At 37.7% G+C, this 20,049-nt stretch overlaps 1 protein-coding gene across 3 annotated transcripts in view; it reads right to left on the bottom strand.

The window, feature by feature from the left end:
• The window catches only part of LOC121379971 (monocarboxylate transporter 12-like), a 28,469-nt gene that overhangs the window by 6,933 nt on the left and 1,487 nt on the right, over positions 1-20,049 (bottom strand). The window contains exon 1 of one of the 3 annotated variants that reach the window (XM_041508676.1): positions 19,528-19,820. The exons of 1 other annotated variant lie outside the window; for it this stretch is intronic. The gene's annotated coding sequence lies outside the window, so the exon portion shown is untranslated. Of the gene's footprint in view, positions 1-5,743; positions 5,969-19,527; positions 19,821-20,049 lie in introns of those variants that run through there. One more of the 3 variants, XM_041508675.1, reaches the window with a different exon arrangement.

Genomic DNA, 20,049 nt, shown 5'->3' with positions numbered 1-20,049 from the left:
CAATACCGGTTATCATGTGCCTTAGTAAATTTAGTCGTGAAACATTAGTCTGTAAATATACAAGCTTAGGATGACTTGGTACATGCAGGTCTAATTTTGTCTCGTGGTGTGGTTTAAAAACAAACCCTTTTTCATTTACAGCAATTTAAATAGGCTATGCATGAAACAAAGACGAAACATTTATAGCTCGGCATATTTTTAAACTACAACTACAATATTTGGGGTCTCACACGAGAGAAAGTGAGAGAGAAAGCAAGAGAAAGCGAGAGAGAAAGAGTGAGAGAGAAAGTGAGAGAAAGCGAGAGAAAGCAAGAGAAAGCAAGAGAGAGAAAGTGAGAGAGAGAAAGAGTGAGAAAGTGAGAGACAGAGAGAGAGAGAAAAAGAGAAAAAGCGAGTGAGAGAAAGCGAGAGAGAAAGAGTGAGAAAGCGAGAGAGAAAGTAAGAGAGAAAGAAAGAGATAAAAACCTACAGCCACCACATCAGCTACTCCTAACAAAATAAAAAGCAATCTTTTATATACTGCATGGTAAGCTATTTTCCCACAGACAGGGCAGTACCAGTTGTGGGGCACTGGTTGGGATGGGGACACTGGTTGGGATGGGGACAAAGTCCACAGAATGATGGATATCACACTACAGATGAGAACTGTACCACTGCATGAAAGTAGACAATAGCTAGGTAACATTTGGCAGTAGAAAAAATTAAAACTGGTTTGGCAGTCTGCCCGACTTATTAACATGGTAACCCAGTTGTAACATAAAATCGGTTAACCTAATAGTCCAGTCAAATTAGCTCAAAAAAGTGGTCGACCCACAAGTAATTGCAACAGAATTGATTTTAATGTTTTTTAAATCTGAAATACCTCATCTACAACATATTAAAAATATCAAGGTGTAGTCGAGAGGGAAAGTGCATAAAATTGTATGTATATGACCCATATGAGAAATATTGGTGAGTGTGTTTCATTAGAGGGTAGGGATACATTTTCCAACATAACTTTCTTATTAATTGGTATATTTTCTTAAATTATTTATCATCTTAAAGATAACAGACTGTGCTTTTTTCGTAAAATATAATTTTGTAAAAAAAAAAAAATCTACGTCACAATATCGCCATAATTATCTCCCCTTCGGCAAATCCACAATTTTTCATATCTTTACATTAAAATATTTGTTCTAAAACAATTTTTTGGGAAAAATTATGAACTAAATGTGATTTAAATTGTAATAATATGCATGAATAAATTAGTTTAGAGCTATTGATGGTATGTTTTTTGCTATTCAGGTGATTTATATACATATTTGTGAATTTTTAAATTTGAGCATTGTAAACATACACTTTTTAAAATCATTGTCAACTGTTTTGTGTGTGTTTCTGTTATTGTATTGTCCCTCTTTGTGCATTTGTGTAATCTATAATATAATAATGCAAGGCTGTTTTACACCTATCCACTGAGTTGCTAAAACTTGTTGTTTGGGAACTGGTACTGAGATGCGAACCCAGTACCCGCCAACAGCCTCACCCGGTGACTTAATCACTACACCAGTGAAGCTGGTGAAATAAGATTAATATGACATACATACCATGCCTCTGCCTTGACCGTCTGGGGCAGATTGACATGCCCTTGAGACTTAAACACTACACCAAGTGAAGCTTCTTATCTCTTGATTTGTACTTATGACCGCTTTTTTATACTTGACCGAAGCTGCATTTCACAAGGATCTGTTTGCACTCAGGACTAGTCTACTACTACACATCATGCTAAACATTGCATACAAATATTAATTCCACAAATACAACGGCATTGGAAGCCGCCATCTATGTCATTTAACGTAGATGTGTCTATATACATGACTGTATATACATGTATGTAAATTTATTAAATCAATGTAATTCCGTTCTACTCATTGCTACTTTCAGTATATTTGATACGTCAGTGCTCACTGTGACTGTATGTTTGAGTTTATTCATGGCTACATTCAGTGTATTTGATACGTCACTGTCACTGCATTTTTAAAAAGTTTATTCACGGTTACTTTCTGTTTATTTGATACGTCACTGTATTTTTGAGTTTATTCATGGTTACTTTCAGTGTATTTGATACGTCACTTTCACTTTATTTTTTAATTTATTCATGGCTACTTTCAGTGTATTTGATACATCACTGTCAATGTATTTTTTAATTTATTCATGGCTACTTCCAGTGTATTTGATACGTCACTGTCATTGCATTTTTAGGTTTATTCGCGGCTACTTTCAGTGTATTTGATACGTCACTGTCATTGTATTTTTAGGTTTATTCGCAGCTACTTTCAGTCTATTTGTTATGTCACTGACACTTTATTTTTGAATTTTTTCATGGTTACTTTAAGTCTATTTCATATACCATTCACAGTAGTTGACTTCACTCTTTGTTGAAATTGGAGAATTGGAACCACTCCTACAGCGTCATTCTCAGCAACTGACAGAACATTCCATATCCGTGCATCGTTTTGTGTCACATGTCAACTTAAAACACCTGTAGCAAATTATCTCAAGCAGCTTTTCTATGGATCTAACACAGCATCATTATCATCTACACTAATCCAGTGTCGATACTGCAAAAAACCCACCAAAACACTCGCTTGCTGACAGGCTACAACATTTGATTTGGAGGCACGGTTTGAACTTGTACAGATAATTTCTAAAAAAAATTCTGCATCAGCTGTGTAAATCATACTTAACTGCAATGTTTTTGCTTAAATCTTCTTTCAGAAAGTATGCAACAAAACTTGTAATTTTGGTGGACAAAAATATTTTTGAATACTTAAATTCTCCCTTTTCAATACAAACAAACTTACAAACTTTGATGTTTCATCACAAACTAATTGCGGATATTACAATAAGTAAGCAACACATTTTTTGCCTAAGCACCATCTTCATTTTCTAGTTATCCCACACTTTCGTTTATATTGTTAGTCTAAAAGTATTGTTTGCTTGATTTAATAGCAGCATAGCGGTACAAGACGATAAGAAGGGTTTGTGTCTTCACTGATAAGTGACCAGCTGTATGCATGCACCAGCTGCTTTGGAAATCACCTTATCGGCATCACCGGCAGCATGCATTGTTGAACTTTGGTTATCGAGGGAAGAAAATTCAGCCCAAAAGCGATAACATCTTCGTAGAACATGATAACCAATCTTGAACATAAAGTATACTCCAAGGTTGTCTTTTTCCAGATCTTGCATCTTGTGAGTAAGATAGAACTGACAGCCGCATTCTTAAAAATAGTTCTTCTTTGGTATCCTTTTCCTCATCTACCCTCACATCTTCTACCTGGGCATGTATTTTGGTATCTATGTTTGAAATGTCAACTGTGGAATCAGCTACGGTTTCATCTTCAACACTTGATACAATTCAGTATAGGCACTGTAATTTTAAACGTTCGAGAGACAAGTAAATCTTGTATGGCAGTATCAAGAACAAGTTTTACTTTTACCGTCTTTCCTCTCTGTATATGATTGACAGAAATAAATGCATACACTTTCTGTATAATCTGCTGGAGACTGAAACCACTCATTGTATAGCCAATGCAGCAAATAAAACTCATTTCTGTATGTAACCCTCCCAATCACAAGGCAATAGAGCAGAGGGGACTTGTTGGAGGTTCCTTGATGATAGTGTTTGCTTCCCAGTACAATGGCTGATCAAATGTTAATACTGATGTTGATCCCTATCGCCAGGAATGATTAGATACAAAGACCATCGTTGAGTAAATACAGAAAAGATCGCTAGCCCCACGACGTCATATTTTAAATATGCTTTAGGGACAAAGTTTGGTCGCAAAATTAAGCATGTTCCCCCAGCGATATTTTCCGATATTTTTTATATGTTGTTTCTAAACACTTTCTGAGTAATTTCTCGTAAAAAGTGTTACCGTTGCAATTAGTTGCGGGTCAAACCTTAATTTGACTGGACTATAACAGCACTTACAGCCCTAAGAGTGCACACCCTCAGAATCACACCCCCCCCCCAAAAAAAAAAAGCTGCCCCTGAGATGGCATGACCTATGTACAATTTGCTTCACTTGAGATACACTTTGAGTTAACATTTTTAAATGTTCAATAACAATACCATATTATAACATATTATAAACTACATGTACTTTTTATGTACATGTACAACTATTAAATTGGTGTCTAGCATATGGTTATTAAAACATTTCTTTTTCCGCTTTCTTCTTCTGAGAGAGAGAGGGACATGCAGAGAGACAGAAAGAGAGAGGAAAGAATTTTTTTTTATTTAATGACGCACTCAACACATTTTATTTACAGTTATATGGCATCAGACATATGGTTAAGGACCACACAGATTTTGAGAGGAAACCCGCTGTCGCCACTATATGGGCTACTCTTCCGATTAGCAGCAAGGGATCTTTTATTTGCGCTTCCCACAGGCAGGATAGCACAAACCATGGCCTTTGTTGAACCAGTTATGGATCACTGGTCGGTGCAAGTGGTTTACACCTACCCATTGAGCCTTGCGGAGCATTCACTCAGGGTTTGGAGTTGGTATCTGGATTAAAAATCCCATGCCTCGACTGGGATCTGAACCCAGTACCTACCAGCCTGTAGACCGATGGCCTAACTACGACACCACCGAGGCCGGTAAAAAAGAAAGAGACAACTTGTATTTAGAAGGAAGGACATGTTTTATTTTATGACGGACTCAACACATTTTATTTATGGTTATATGGCGTCAGACATATGCTTAAGGACCACACAGATATTGAGAGAGGATGGGCTACTCTTTTCGATTAGCAGCAAAGGATCTTTTATATGCACCATCCCAGACAGGATAGTACATGCAAATAGCCCAATGGGTCCACCGGCGGGGATCGACACCAGACCGACCGTGCATCAAGCGAACACTTTACCACTGGGCTGCATACCCAAGCGAACACTTTACCACTGGGATGCATACCACCCCTCACTAGAGAATCTGCTGCAACATACATGTATATGCAGGCTGCTTAATTCTACCAATAAAGAAACAAAGTATATTTTGTATGCCCTTTCCCAGGACAGTAAATATTGTAGCACACCCTTTGATATATCAATTCTTAGGCACTGGTTAGAATAAAAAGAAATCAAGTCCCGAGTCCATCGAGAGCATTCGATCCTGAAACCCATCAAATCTCAGGTATACCATCCCATTTGTATTTGATTTGCCTGTACTGTTATAAGTGTTCACAGTACTTCATAATTATTCAATCACTCTTTTTACGGGCAGGATGCAGAGAACACATCTGAAAATTTATTGGCATTTATAAAAGTGCTGGATAAATGTTTTAACACAGAATGTAACTTGAAACAACCTTTCTGGCAAAAAAGTTGAAGTTTGCTTTGTTTAATAACACCACGTACTACAGCATATTGATTTATGTTTCCAATAGTGGCAAAGGATCTCTTACACACACTATTCCAGAGACAGAACAGCACATACCACAGCCTTTGATAAACCATTTGTGGTGCACTTGCTGGAATAAGGAATAATCCAATGGGCCCACCGACGGAGATCAATCCCAGACCAATCACACACCAGGCAAGCACTTCAATACTGGGCTACGTCCTCCACCTTCGGACAAAGACTTTTTATTAATATTACATTATTAAGCAAGTAAAGGTATAACATTAAATGCTATTAATCAACACCAGATTATTAAAAAAAATATCTATTTCAAAAACAAACAAAAAACCTTACCATATGGTGTGAATATGATCTGAGACAGCCCCGCAATGAGTATGCAAGAATGATGCTACAAGATCAGAGCAGACCAGTTTTTAAGAGTCTATCAGGTTACAGCAAATAATATTTTGTTCACGGTATACACACATATCTAAATATTTTTAATACTATGGGCCCTCTTAAGCTTTTCATATTCATACATGCCTGGGTAGCTCAGAGCTTTTCATAATCCATCCATGAACACACATTTTTGTCTATCAACTGTATACACTACAGGTTTGCACATATTGTATGTACATATTGAAATTTTTCATATTCATACTATAATAAAACTGTATATAGCACTGCATGGAATTCAGATGTATGTAAATGTGTTTCAGTATCAGTATCAACAGGATTGGGGTGGGAAGGGTAGTTTTGTGAGGTTTTTTGCGTGTCAACTGGAGGATAGAGCAATGCATATTATTAGCCACCTAAGCTTCATAGTTGGGGAGAAGGGGGCAGGGAAATGCTTTTGATACCTAAACTGTCCTTGTAATATTGGGTACACATGTACTTTGTTTGTTTATGGACTGGGGAAGCCACTGCTAGCACATGCAATCATTAAGTTGATTTTATAAAGTTACTATGCAAAATTTATGTAAGATCAATTAATGTACATATTTATTGTTTTGTTGGTTTCTGTTTTGTTTTGTTGGGGGGGGAGGGGGGTTGGGAGGGGGGTTGGGAGGGGGGTTGGGGGGGCGGAGTTGTGTTGTTGTTTTTTTGGGGGGTAATGACTAGAGATGGGTATTATCAAAATTTTCAAATTGCGATATATTGCAGTAAAGGAAGCTGAATTGCGATACGTATTACCAAGACCAATTCTCAATTATTAAAATTAATAAAGTGTTCTAATTTCATGCATAACTTAATAAAATAATACTAGTCACTCAAGATTCATTCCAAACAAGTCAAGCAATTGTTTATTTGCTTAAACTGGAAGTTTTTGTTTAAAAATATAATATGTGTGAAATATAACACATACAAAATATATACGCACAGTATACTGGTATGCTAGAAAAATATTGCAATATGTATGGTTTAAAATTTATATTGCGATATACTGGTTATACTACAAATAAATGTAAAAATAACAAAATATTAATTATGATACTTGCAGTTGCAGATAATTAATACATATATGGTACATCTTTATAATTCTAATACTTTTAAACTCTGCTGTTATAATAAAACTTCCTTCATTTCTTTTATAACAGTCAGGGATTCTAGAATGTTTACAAAATCCACTTGCCATGGGATCAGCGATTTAAAAAATTTACTAGCCATGATTAAAAATTCACTAGTACTACTTAATACAATTTTACTAATAGTAATAATCGGATATATTACCTAAAGAGATTAAAAACACCAATACTGGGGTCAGGGTGGGAGTAGCATATTTATATTTACAAAATAGACTTAAATGCAGCATTTGACAACTTTTTTCCACTAGCCATCAAGCATGGAAATAGTAGTTATTTACTAGCCCAACATTGAATATCACTAGCCATGGGAGTGGGGCTACCATAATCTAGAAGCCCTGGATTAAGCTCATGGGCTAAAATATGGTGCAAATTTATTTTCCACTTGCATAGGCTTAAATACACAAAAACCTGGTACACGCAGAAAGTAACAGTATTATTAATTGCTACTTGAGCTCAACTGGAAGGAACATTTTTTGTTTACTGATCTCTTACAAACTCCTGTGTCAGAGGTGAGCTGAATGACTAGACTAATATTAAGTAAGGCCTGCAATGGCAGTACCCAGATACCTGTAATTTAATTTATCCAATTAAAGGTGCATTATCAAAAGAGCAAATGGAAAACATTTTGCTGTTTTTACATGATTTATTTGTAACAAGTAATCAATTTCATACGGTACATGTCCCTTGGTACAATTAATTTGAAACTGTCAAAATTGTAATGTGCTGCGTAAACGGGGAAGCAGGGAATATTTTGTTCGGTCTAGCTTCATGATTTGCTTTGCAAGTATAAGAGATCACTACACAATTCAAAACTGTTAAAAAGTAGTTGCTAACCAAATTTCAATCGGTTATCAACTGTTGCTAATAAAAATTTTGAAAACAAAATATCCTCTGCCAAGAACTGTATAAATAGACCTGCAAAGTAAATAAAAAGACCAACCAATTCTTCATTGTTAAAGAATTAGGGGCCACCTCATGTCACATAATTTTACCTAATATTAATTATTTTCTACTACTAGTAGTAAATAGAATTATAACCGGTATAGGCCTACCGGTTTACCACAATACAGGGCTCGAACTTAAGAATTTGTCTCCCTCGGCAATTTTTAAAAGAATTACAATGGGTGAAACGGCCCACCGATGGCAATTTTGAGCCTGCCTATGGCAATTTTTTTTTTAAATGACATTTGCAGCAAATAAACCTGACTGAAAGGCTATCTTGTTATATGTAGACATCTTTTAAATGCGCAAATGTTTAATATTGGCAGATAATGTACACTAGGTGTATACATTTTGCCTTTGTCAAGGAGCTTTACCGATGACACAAAAATGCCTTCGGTGATGCACTCTACCTACAGCAATTTGTATCTCAACGACGGCAATTGCTGTCGGTGCCGCCATTAGGTTCGAGTTCGAATTGTGCAAGTTTAAATAGCGCCACTTAAGACCTTTTGATGGGTGCACATATGTTAGTTATCTGGACCGTCTGACTAGGACTGATGTTAATTGTTCATGACTGGTCATTAATCCATAATAAAATACAAGTAAATTAATGCTAGATATTTTTTTCCATTGCCACTTTAGAAATACAGCACATACATTTGTATATGTCATCATATAATTATGTTTAAAGGTTAAAAAACATTAATGGACAATTAAAAAACAAAATGGGTGAGGGCCTTTATCTTTGGTGACTGTGCGAGGATAAAAATCTAGGATTTATATTATTATGACCTTTGAATTATTGAAACAATGAACGAAACAATATAATGGACTTGCATGTACATCTACCCACCGAGTCATTAAAACTGTTACAAATGAACTCTGTACCAGCCTTCAGTGCTGATGGCTTAAAGGGATATAGTGTTTTTCCTAGTTTGTTTTAGCATGGTGCAGCACCATGCCTCAATAGCACCATTTTGCCGTAACCTGTGCCATGCTGCAGTTTTTATAGTACGGTCTCACTACATGGATATTATCTGCGTCTTATTTATGTTGGAATAAACAAAGAGTTTAAAATCTACATATGTGGTTAGTGTACTAGTACATCTGTGTTAATATGTAGATTTTAAGTACAGGTAAGTTTTGGAGAAACATGAATAGTTATTATTATAACCATTTCAAACACATCGCCCGAGCCATTATACAAGAGATTGCACGAAGCAAAGGGCGTCCCACCCCAACCCTACCTCAAACCCCAAAAATGAGAGGGAACGCTAACAAATACATTTACAATGAAAAATATTTATTACAAACTATGGTTGCATTAAACCAGTATTTTATTGATATTTAAGGAAGATTAACTCACAGCGATTTTTTGGGGGATTTTTTTTACCCAGGGCAGAGGAAAGGTTACTCCTGTTGATTTGACAATTAACAAAACCGCCCGAGCCTTAAAACACTCCGAATACCTAACCGATTACCTAATAAAAACACAAATGGTATCATGAAATATTTGTAAAGCAGATTTTATACAAACTCGATACACTCACTGTAGAAGTTAAAAGGCTAATTGCTGTTACCTGCCGATAGTATCAAAGATCGGTCTATCGGTCTTTTCAAATACAAGGTCTTAATTATATTAGTAAATTGGGGGACAGGCCCATTGTGGCCCCTGGGTGAGCAGCCCCCCCCCCCCCCCCCCTCTTTCTCTTTCTGTGATTGAATTATTAAAATAATGAATTACAGGGCGGGAACGCACGACACCCCAACAAGTAGCGCCACATGGAACTCATCCGTCTATCAGTGTTGTTAAATAAAATGTTAATTGGTGGTCTTAATTACAATAGTAAATTGCGTTGTGTAGGCTAATAAATCGTTACCAGTGATTCCGTTGTTTTGGTTGTTTTGATACATATTTTTGAAATGCCTGTGATATAGGCTATATTGATTACTAATTGTTACTAATGGGAATTAATTTAACGTGATAGTAGCTATTGGTCGTTTTGACCATTTCTTTTGGCCGTTTTGATTTTTTTCTTTGGCCGTTTTGAACATTTTCTTTGGCCCTTTTAACTTTTATCTTTGGCCGTTTTGACTTATATGTTCAGGGCCGTTTCATCATGGGGCCGTTTTGACCGCATACCGTATTCACCTAGATGGTACAAAATGGCTGCGCCCATTATATATAATAGCCATCACATTTAACTGTCAGGGCTCGCGCTATCATTCGCCAAAGTCGCCAATTGCGAAGAAAAAAAAAATTGCGAAAGAATTTTCGGTTTGGAGAAAAAATTTGCGAAAGATTTTTTCACCCCATCTGATTTTTAAAACGAAACATTTCTTCAACCAGTTTTGTTCTGCTGATCCGCCTCATGGTGTATGGTCTCACTACACAGATGTCATCTGCCATTGATACCCATGTTAAACTGCCCAACTTCAAGCGAAGATTGCCCATAGAACGGGTTTTCGTTGGCACTAACAACATACACCATTACGAACATACATTATATAAGCATTTATTTTCACTCCAAAATTGAGAACATTTCCGTCTCAGTTTTTTGCTATATGACCGCATCTGGCTGTAGTACCGGTCCGAAAATGTGGTTCATTAACCGATTCACTCCGGCTGTCACTTGCGCTATATACCCATGTCCCAAAAGGTCAATGCACAATATTACAAAATAAAATACAGCCAGAAGGCTTACCATTAAACATACATATTGTTTTAATTCTTTACCATTTCCTAGAAGTGAATATGTGAACCATAACAATTGTCACAATTAGGAACTATAGTGGACCGTGATGAATAAATTCTCACCCAGAAGTCATCTGTGTAGTGAGACCTTAAAGTCTAGTGACCGATTTTGTCAAACTTGGTTTGAAGTCAGTTTGATAATTTGGGTCATTTACACCATGAAAAGCTATACTAGAGCCGTGTAACTTATGAACTCTAACCAATACACCAAAAGATAGATGCACCATACCATCCAATAAAACTTCATATCACATTATTACTCCTTGGTCATCCACACAAAAGATGGCCATCAAAAAAGCAGCCACTATATGGTAATGTATGACCTTTTTGGTAGGTCTGATATGGGGAACATACAAAGAAGCTAATTATCTAGTTAGTTCATTAAAACTATTAGTTTCCATCAATTGTTGCTATGGGCTACAATTGTTTCATAATAAGTGTTGAAATCCTGTTTTTTCTGTATATTTCAGCATGAAGATCCACATATTATTAATGGCAGATACAAATTCTACTTTCATAGTAGAATACTATGTTATATATTCACAATACCATCAAAACTGTTTGTCAATATGACTGTACATTCGAAATAATTCATTATGCACAAAATCACAGAAATTAGGGTGAATTTGGATATTGACCTTGTGACCTTGAATTTTGACCTTTTACAATGAGAAACTCAGTGTTAGACACTCAGATCAATTTATTTATTACATGTAAGAACACTAGAATATACATTTTGACACACACACCCCTAAAAAAGATAAAGAAAAAAAGAAAAGAAAAATAAAAATAATAAAAATAAATAAAATTGACGTTTGCAATATTTACCCAAACAGGGTCCCCATACGCTTCACACAAATCTACATCGATGTAATTACCTTTTATAAGGATGCTACACTAGTACATTTTCATTTTGGCTTGTTAAACTTATATATTTTGGGATAAACAGTAATTTCATGTTTTACATTATGGTCTCACTACACAGATGTCATCTGCCATTGAAACCCATGTTAAACTGCCCAACTTCAAGCGAAGATTGCCATAGAACGGGTTCTCGTTGGCACTAACAACATACACCATTATGAACATACATTATATAAGCATTTATTTTCACTCCAAAATTGAGAATCTTTCCGTCTCAGTTTTTTGCTATATGACCGCATCTGGCTGTAGTACCGGTCCGAACAGGTGGTTCATTAACCGATTCACTCCGGCTGTCACTCGCACTATATACCCATGTCCCAAAAGGTCGATGCACAATATTACAAAATAACATGGGCAAAATACAGCCAGAAGGCTTACCAATAAACATACATATTGTTTTAATTCTTCACCATTTCCTAGAAGTGAATATGTGAACCATAACATGTGTCACAATTAGGAACTATAGTGGACCGTGATGAATGAACTCTCACCCAGAAGTCATCTGTGTAGTGAGACCTAAATAAGCGCTATTTGCATGTCTGTGAGCCAGGGCCCATATTTTCGAAGCTCTCTTAGTGCTACGAAATAGTAAAACCATCGTAGGGTGTGACGTCACTACAGCACACGCCATAGTGACGTCATAGCTTACAATAAGTTTACGATTTCATACACTAAGATTGCTTCGAAAATATGGGCCCAGTCTACTAGTCAGTAGTGTACTGCCAGCTGCTTGTCGTAAAGTTAAAAAACGCGATTAAATAAAATTAAATACTCTTTAAGTCATGTTGCATTGATTACTAGCGACAACAAGTTTTAAATTTTATTAGTTGTGTTTTGTCGTACCGGTTACGTTGTAAATCTAGGTCACGTGGTTGAGTTCAGTTCTACGAAGTGGGTACGTTGGTGAGGAAGACAGTCACGTTCTTTCTCACTTATATGCAATCATTATTAGTTTAACCTTTCTACATTTACAGATTATATTTCAAACATATTAAATGGCGAAATTATAATTCATATCTGCTATATCTACTGATATAATATAAACACCAACATGATACATCCCTCCGCCCCTTGCACAGAAATACAAGTCTCTCAAAACCGGCGTGAAACTGAATGAGCATTTTCACTTGTGAAACAGTCGCGAGCCAGTGTTTTGATAGCAATAACATATATAGACATTTCCTTTGTCTTTATTTTGGGTGACTGGCAATACTCTTGAGTTGGACACCAAAACAATTATGAACAGTATTAAGTAAACTGAGTAATAAATCATACAGGTAAGTTTTTATATATATATATATAAAAAAATTACATAAAATAAAACAGCCTGTCTGGTCATTTCGTTTCTAAAAAAACATAATATTTTTCTATTATATATACAATAATACATCTATTTATTAAGATATAGGCCAGTGGCTTTGGAGAACTCTGGAGGGGTAGCACAGTATCTGGTGTGACTGGTAACAGGTCGTTTCGCCCTTGTTACTAGATCGCCCACATCGTTTCGACCCAGATCCATTTGTACTGTTAACTGAGTCGGTTCACCCAAATGTAGAGTCCTTTCGCACTTTATTTAATTTTGTTAACATTTATTCATTGCTTTATCATATATGCATGGGAATTATTTTTTTTTTTTTTTTTTTTTGGGGGGGGGGGGGGGGGGTTACACACTGCCATCGATAACCAGAGTTTGGCCTAATAGTAATATACGGATGGTTTATACTCAAATTCGAGCAGATCTAATTAATTTTTCTTTTGAGGTTGAAACATCTGCTAAAAAATAATTGGCGACTTTTTTGGCAAACAAGGGGGGGGGGGGGTCGAAGCCCATGGCAGGGGGTCTGGGGGGCCCTCCCCCCGAAAATTTTGAAAAATTTACCCCTTCTGAGGTGTTTTCTGCTGGCTAGCCGAGCTGCTTTCTGACCACATTTTTTTTTCGCCTTGAGCAGGGGGGTTTTGACCACCCCCCCCCACACACGCGCCTGAATAGCCACCCAGGGCTAGCACTGACTGTTTTATTAATTAATTATACGGTTTTACTTCTTGATATTAAGCAATAATGTGCATTATATATCATTGAATATGCATACGTACCAGTCCATAAGCCTTGTGCGAGCATTCCTTTAACAGCCAGTTTAAGCATACACACACATGTATATCTTTATTAATTACTATGAAGAAACACAAACAAATCCTGGCTATAATAGTCACGGTGATTTTATTAGTTAAGGTATTTGGATTACAGCAAGCTATTTGTTTAAAGATTCACCTATTTATAGTATCCATCAGGATTTACAAGTCAGCTTATTTATAGATTGGGTTACAACTTAGTAAACATTCTTTGTTGAAGACTGGTTTAGTCTGTTTTGGAACTTAGTGGAAAAGTCCACCAATCCATATTTAATTGAACCTGTATGTAATGAAGTGATCATTTTATATATGGTATGTTTTCTGTGACTGAAATAATGAAAGCATGTTTTAATGCATGTAACACACACACACACACACACACACACACACACACACACACACACACACACACACACACACTTTCTGTACTTTTTTTAGGGTGCCCACTTACAAAAAAGCATCTGCTTTCCATTAACATATTTCAAACATGATTTATTGAGCTTGTTTCCAACACGAAATGTGTTTTTCCGTATTAGCAGTTGTAATCAAAGTGCACTTTTAAAATACTTTGCGTTATGACTTCACTGCACTAAAAAAACATGCACAATAATACATCTATTTATTAAGATATAGGCCGGTGGCTTTGGAGCACTCTGGAGGGGTAGCACAGTATCTGGTGTGACTGGTAACAGGTCATTTCACCCTTGTTACTAGATTGCCTGTGTCGTTTCGACCCGGATCCATTTGTACTGTTAACCGAGTCGGTTCGCCCAAATGTAGGGTCCTTTCGCACTTTATTTAAATTTGTTAACATTTATTCATTGCTTTATCATATATGCATGGGAATTTTTTTCTTTTTTTTTTCTTCTTTTTTTTTGGGGGGGGGGGGGGGTTTACACACTGCCATCGATAACCACAGAGTTTGGCCTAATAGTAATACGCGGATGGTTTATACTAAAATTCGAGCAGATCTAATTAATTTTTCTTTTCAGGTTGAAACATCTGCTAAAAAATAATCCCCTAAAACAGTGTCATACAAGACGTAAACTGAATAATAAGTACATCTTAGCATGTACTATATTATCATAAAGAACAGGATTAAAAACTAAATATTTTAACTGAAATGCCAAAATGTAATTGGTGAATACATATTTTGATTGGCGAAAGAAATTGAAGATTGGCAAATTTTTGGCGAACAAAAATAGCAGGGGAGTGTACCAGAAATTTTGCAGGGGGGGTCGAAGCCCATGGCAGGGGGTCTGGGGGGCCCTCCCCCCCCCCAAATGTTTTGAAAAACTAACCCCTTCTGAGGTGTTTTCTGCTGGCTAGCCGAGCTGCTTTCTGACCACATTTTTTTTCGCCTTGAGCAGGGGGGGGGGTTTCAACCCACCCACCCCGCGCACGCGCCTGAATAGCCACCCAGGGCTAGCACTGACTGTTTTATTAATTAATTATACGGTTTTACTTCTTGATATTAAGCAATAATGTGCATTATATATCGTTGAATATGCATACGTACCAGTCCATAAGCCTTGTGCGAGCATTCCTTTAACAGCCAGTTTAAGCATACACACACATGTATATCTTTATTAATTACTATGAAGAAACACAAACAAATCCTGGCTATAATAGTCACGGTGATTTTATTAGTTAAGGTATTTGGATTACAGCAAGCTATTTGTTTAAAGATTCACCTATTTATAGTATCCATCAGGATTTACAAGTCAGCTTATTTGTAGATTGGGTTACAACTTAGTAAACATTCTTTGTTGAAGACTGGTTTAGTCTGTTTTGGAACTTAGTGGAAAAGTCCACCAATCCATATTTAATTGAACCTGTATTGAATGAAGTGATCTTTTTATATATGGTATGTTTTCTGTGATTGTACAATGAAAGCATGTTTTAATACATGTAACACACACACAAACTTCTTTCTGTACTTTTTTGAGGGTGCCCACTTACAAAAAAGCATCTGCTTTCCATTAACATATTTCAAACATGATTTATTGAGCTCGTTTCCAACACGAAATGTGTTTTTCCGTATTTGCAGTTGTAATCAAAGTGCACTTTTAAAATACTTTGCGTTATGACTTCACCGCACTAAAAAACATGCACATGGAAAAATAGTTCATTGATCAGCTTGTTTTCAGCTCACTGAATACACGTGTGGAATCGCATATACTGTTTGTATAATGCAGGGCTAAAACTTAAGAATTTGTCTCCCACGGCAATTTAAAAATAAAACTGCCATGGGTGAAATGGCCCACTGATGGCAATTAAAACCTGCCCATGGTAATTGAAAACAAAAGATACTTTTACAGCAAATAAATAAGACTGAAAGGTTATTTTGGTGTATGCAGACATATTGTAAATGTACTGTTATATACGAGGTGTAAACATTTTGTCATTATTGAAGAACATTCAAAAGTGCCATCGGTGATACTCCTGACCTACAACAATTTATATCTCAACGAATTGCCATTGGTACCTTCGTTAAGTTCATGTCATGCAGTCCTTGGTTTCTGAAAATTATAGGCGAGTGGAAAATCGCACACCTCAATATGCTTCGGTGAGTGAAAAATCACTCTCCAAAATAAATAAAATAGGCAGTGTAGCTCCGACTGGATTTTGACTGGTTCGTCTACAAAACTGTCTATTAAACCAGTATTTCCCGATTTGTTCAACAAAGAGATATACTAGTTTAATGACTGCATGAAAGCCACTGCCATGTTTTTAATTTTTATTGTTTTAATAAAAGGACCATCCTGTCTGCTAAATGAGCTATGAAAACTGTTGATTTTTGTAAACAGTGGAAATAAATATACCTATTTATTTTACGTGCGCTGTTTGTTGAGTGTAACGTGCGCTGTTTTTCACATTCATCAGATTGAAATTATGTGTGCTGTACGAGCGCGATCGCACCCACTCACCGTAAAAAGCAAGGTCTAGTCATGATAACTCGAGCATGGAAATGCATGTGAAATTGTGTTAATTAATGGAAGCGGGCCGTATGGAAAAATCTTACTTAAGGCGCACCCGGTGCAAACGGGCAGTACTGCCCTCGCACCTGTGCCGATGTACGTCTTAAGACAATTGTCTTAAAACATTTGTCTAAGAAAGTTGTCTAAGACAATTGTCTAAGAAAGTAATCTTAAGAATATTGTCTAAGAAAGTAATCTGAAGAAAATTGTCTAAGAAAGTAATCTTAAGAAAATTGTCTAAGACTTACCTCTTGTCTCGTCTTCAAGGTCAAGATTGTTTACTATCTTCAAGATTGTTATTGTTTTCAAGATATGGATTAAGACAAGATATGGTATAATCCTTAAATGTTGTTGCAGTTCGAATAACAGATTTAAGGGGGGCAAGTCTGTTTTGTAATACTGAAGGAGAAAAGTCACAAGAATATAAATACATGTACTATATACCTCTTTTCTTTTCTTTTTAATTATTGGGAAGTAATATTCAGTTGAGCTGCTACAAACATCAGTATGGCATATAAGTACATTAAAACTAAGTCATAAACATACACTAGTAGATTATGACTTTGACATCAAATGCACAGATATATAATATATACTCTTCAAAAAACGAAATGCAAAAGGGTACAAATGGGTTATAACTCCAATTTTATGTTTCCTACCGGTTCATGCTTTGTGAATATAAGGTCATTGCATGTCCCAAACACATTCCCACGGTTACATTCGATAAAACACAGCTACTGTACAATAAAGTTCCAAAATGTAAATATTCGCAAAAACGCAGCCACGTGCAAACCATGTCACCACTGCACGTGCATTGTCTGCACGTGCAACATGAACACCGACAGTATAAAAGTGCAGGGTGTTCGCTTGCCTGGCCTCTGTATCTGGCCGACAGTTGACAATCCAGGACATGCCACGTCTCAGTGAACCGCAGAGAAACAATGCCATCGGCCGACTAGACGCAGGCGAATCCAGAACGGCCGTTGCCAGGGCATTCCATGTGTCCCCAAGCACCATCTCCAGACTGTGGGACCGTTACCAGCAACATGGATCAACACGTGACCTCCCTAGATCCGGTCGACCACGGGTCACTACCCCCGGGCAGGACCGCTACATCCGGGTACGCCACCTTCGGGAACGATTGACTACTGCCACCTCCACAGCCGCAGCAATACCAGGTTTGCGCAGGATATCCGACCAGACCGTACGGAACCGCCTACGTGAGGTAGGAATTCGTGCCAGACGTCCAGTTCGAGGTGTCATCTTAACACCACAACACCGTCGACTCCGACTGCAGTGGTGCCAGATTCATCGACAATGGCCTCAACTGCGATGGAGACAGGTGTGGTTCAGTGACGAGTCCCGATTTTCTGCTCCGACGTCATGATGGAAGATGTCGCGTGTATAGGCGTCGTGGTGAACGTTATGCGCCAAACTGCGTGCAGGAAGTGGACAGATTCGGCGGGGGTAGTGTCATGGTGTGGGCAGCCATCTCACACACTGGCAGAACTGACCTGGTCCACGTGCAGGGCAACCTGAATGCACAGGGCTACATTGACCAGATCCTCCGGCCACACATCGTTCCAGTTATGGCCAACGCCAACGCAGTGTTCCAACATGACAACGCCAGGCCTCACACAGCACGTCTCACAACGGCTTTCCTACAGAACAACAACATTAATGTCCTTCCTTGGCCATCGATATCACCGGATTTGAACCCAATTGAGCATCTATGGGACGAGTTGGACCGACGCCTCCGACAGCGACAACCACAGCCCCAGACCCTGCCCGAGCTGGCAGCAGCCTTGCAGGCCGAGTGGGCCACCATCCCCCGGGACGTCATCCGTACTCTGGTTGCTTCAATGGGCAGGCGGTGCCAGGCAGTTGTCAACACACGCGGAGGCCACACCCGGTATTGACTCCAGATGACCTTGACCTTGGTGGTGTGTCCTATCACTTACTCACAATGGACTAGAGTGAATTGTGAACAATCCTGCAACATTTGGTAATTATCGGACTCACCATTCAATAATTAAATCAATTCTCCAAATGTTACGACAATGTGGTTTTGCGTTTCTTCTTTTGAAGAGTATATATACGAGGTCATCGTTCAGCATAGGTAAAATAACAGAAATGATTGTTTTCCTCTTTAAATTTTTTTATGGACTGCAGGATAACAATAATAACCAGTTAATGACATAGGATGTCGGCTTTGTCCTATTCAGGTCAAATGGGAAATTCTGCTTAGCAAGCCTAGCAGAATTTCCAATTCTTGTTGTCACTGGATAAAGCCGATATACTATTACTATGTCATTAACTAGTTATTATCTCTATATATAGTTTTACCTTTAATATTTTTACAATACATTGGCCATACCTAAAGTCTATTGTAAACTTGGAAAATAAGATATTGTCGACTGCACTACCGGGTACACCAATCACTAAAAGAGAATGGGTCGACAAGGGTGTTCGATTTCATATGACCCAAACACCTGAAGCGAGCACTTTTAAACTACCACTACCAAATGAGCTGGACCCCAACCCTGTCTATGAAATTTTTTTAAGTTTGTGTTGTTTAATGACACCACTAGAGCACACTGATTTATTAATCATTAGCTATTGGATGTCTTAAGAGAGGAAACCTGCAGATTTTTTACATTATAGTAGCAAAGGGCCTTTTATGTGCATGATCCCATAGACATACCAAGGCCTTTGATATATGCACTGGCTAGAATGAGAAAGAGCCCAATGGATCCACCGATAGGGATCAACCCAACTCTTTTTCATATGTTAAAAATAGGCATAAAAAAGATGCCTTACTTCTTGTCGATAGTTGTGTTGAGTGCGTCGTTAAATAAATAATTTCCTTCCTTCTTCTCGATAGCTGATCTGGCAGAAGCAGGGCCGAGTTCAGCCAGACTGAGCAGGAAAACAGGTTTGTGCACTTCATAGTAAACAAAATGGCGAATTTGGGGACCAATCAAATAGTGAACATGAGCTGACTGAACATGGGGCAGGTTTCCACTCTTGACCAAGCAGGGATGCAGAAAGTACTCACTCGTCAAGAGTAAAAATTCGAACAGATGAGTTAAAAAATTAAACTACCAGTCCGACAGGTGATTTGTCTTTTTCTGACTGTATTTTTTTCTTCTTCTTTTTTTCGTGTGTGCTTATTAACATTAGGGTGGGGATGGGGTGTTGTTTGGGGGGGGGGGGGGGGGGGGGGGGGGGGGGGGGGGGGGGGGGGGGGGGGGGGGGGGGGGGGGGGGTTTTCTTCTTTTTGGGGGGAAGGGGTTTCTTATATGCATACATCTGCCGTCATTGGATTAGTCCAATACAGCT

Source organism: Gigantopelta aegis, chromosome 8 (genome assembly GCF_016097555.1).
Source record: "Gigantopelta aegis isolate Gae_Host chromosome 8, Gae_host_genome, whole genome shotgun sequence".
NCBI classification, from domain to species: Eukaryota; Metazoa; Mollusca; class Gastropoda; order Neomphalida; family Peltospiridae; genus Gigantopelta; species Gigantopelta aegis.
Note: the sequence above shows the minus strand (reverse complement) of the source record. Positions and strands in the feature narration are given on the sequence as shown.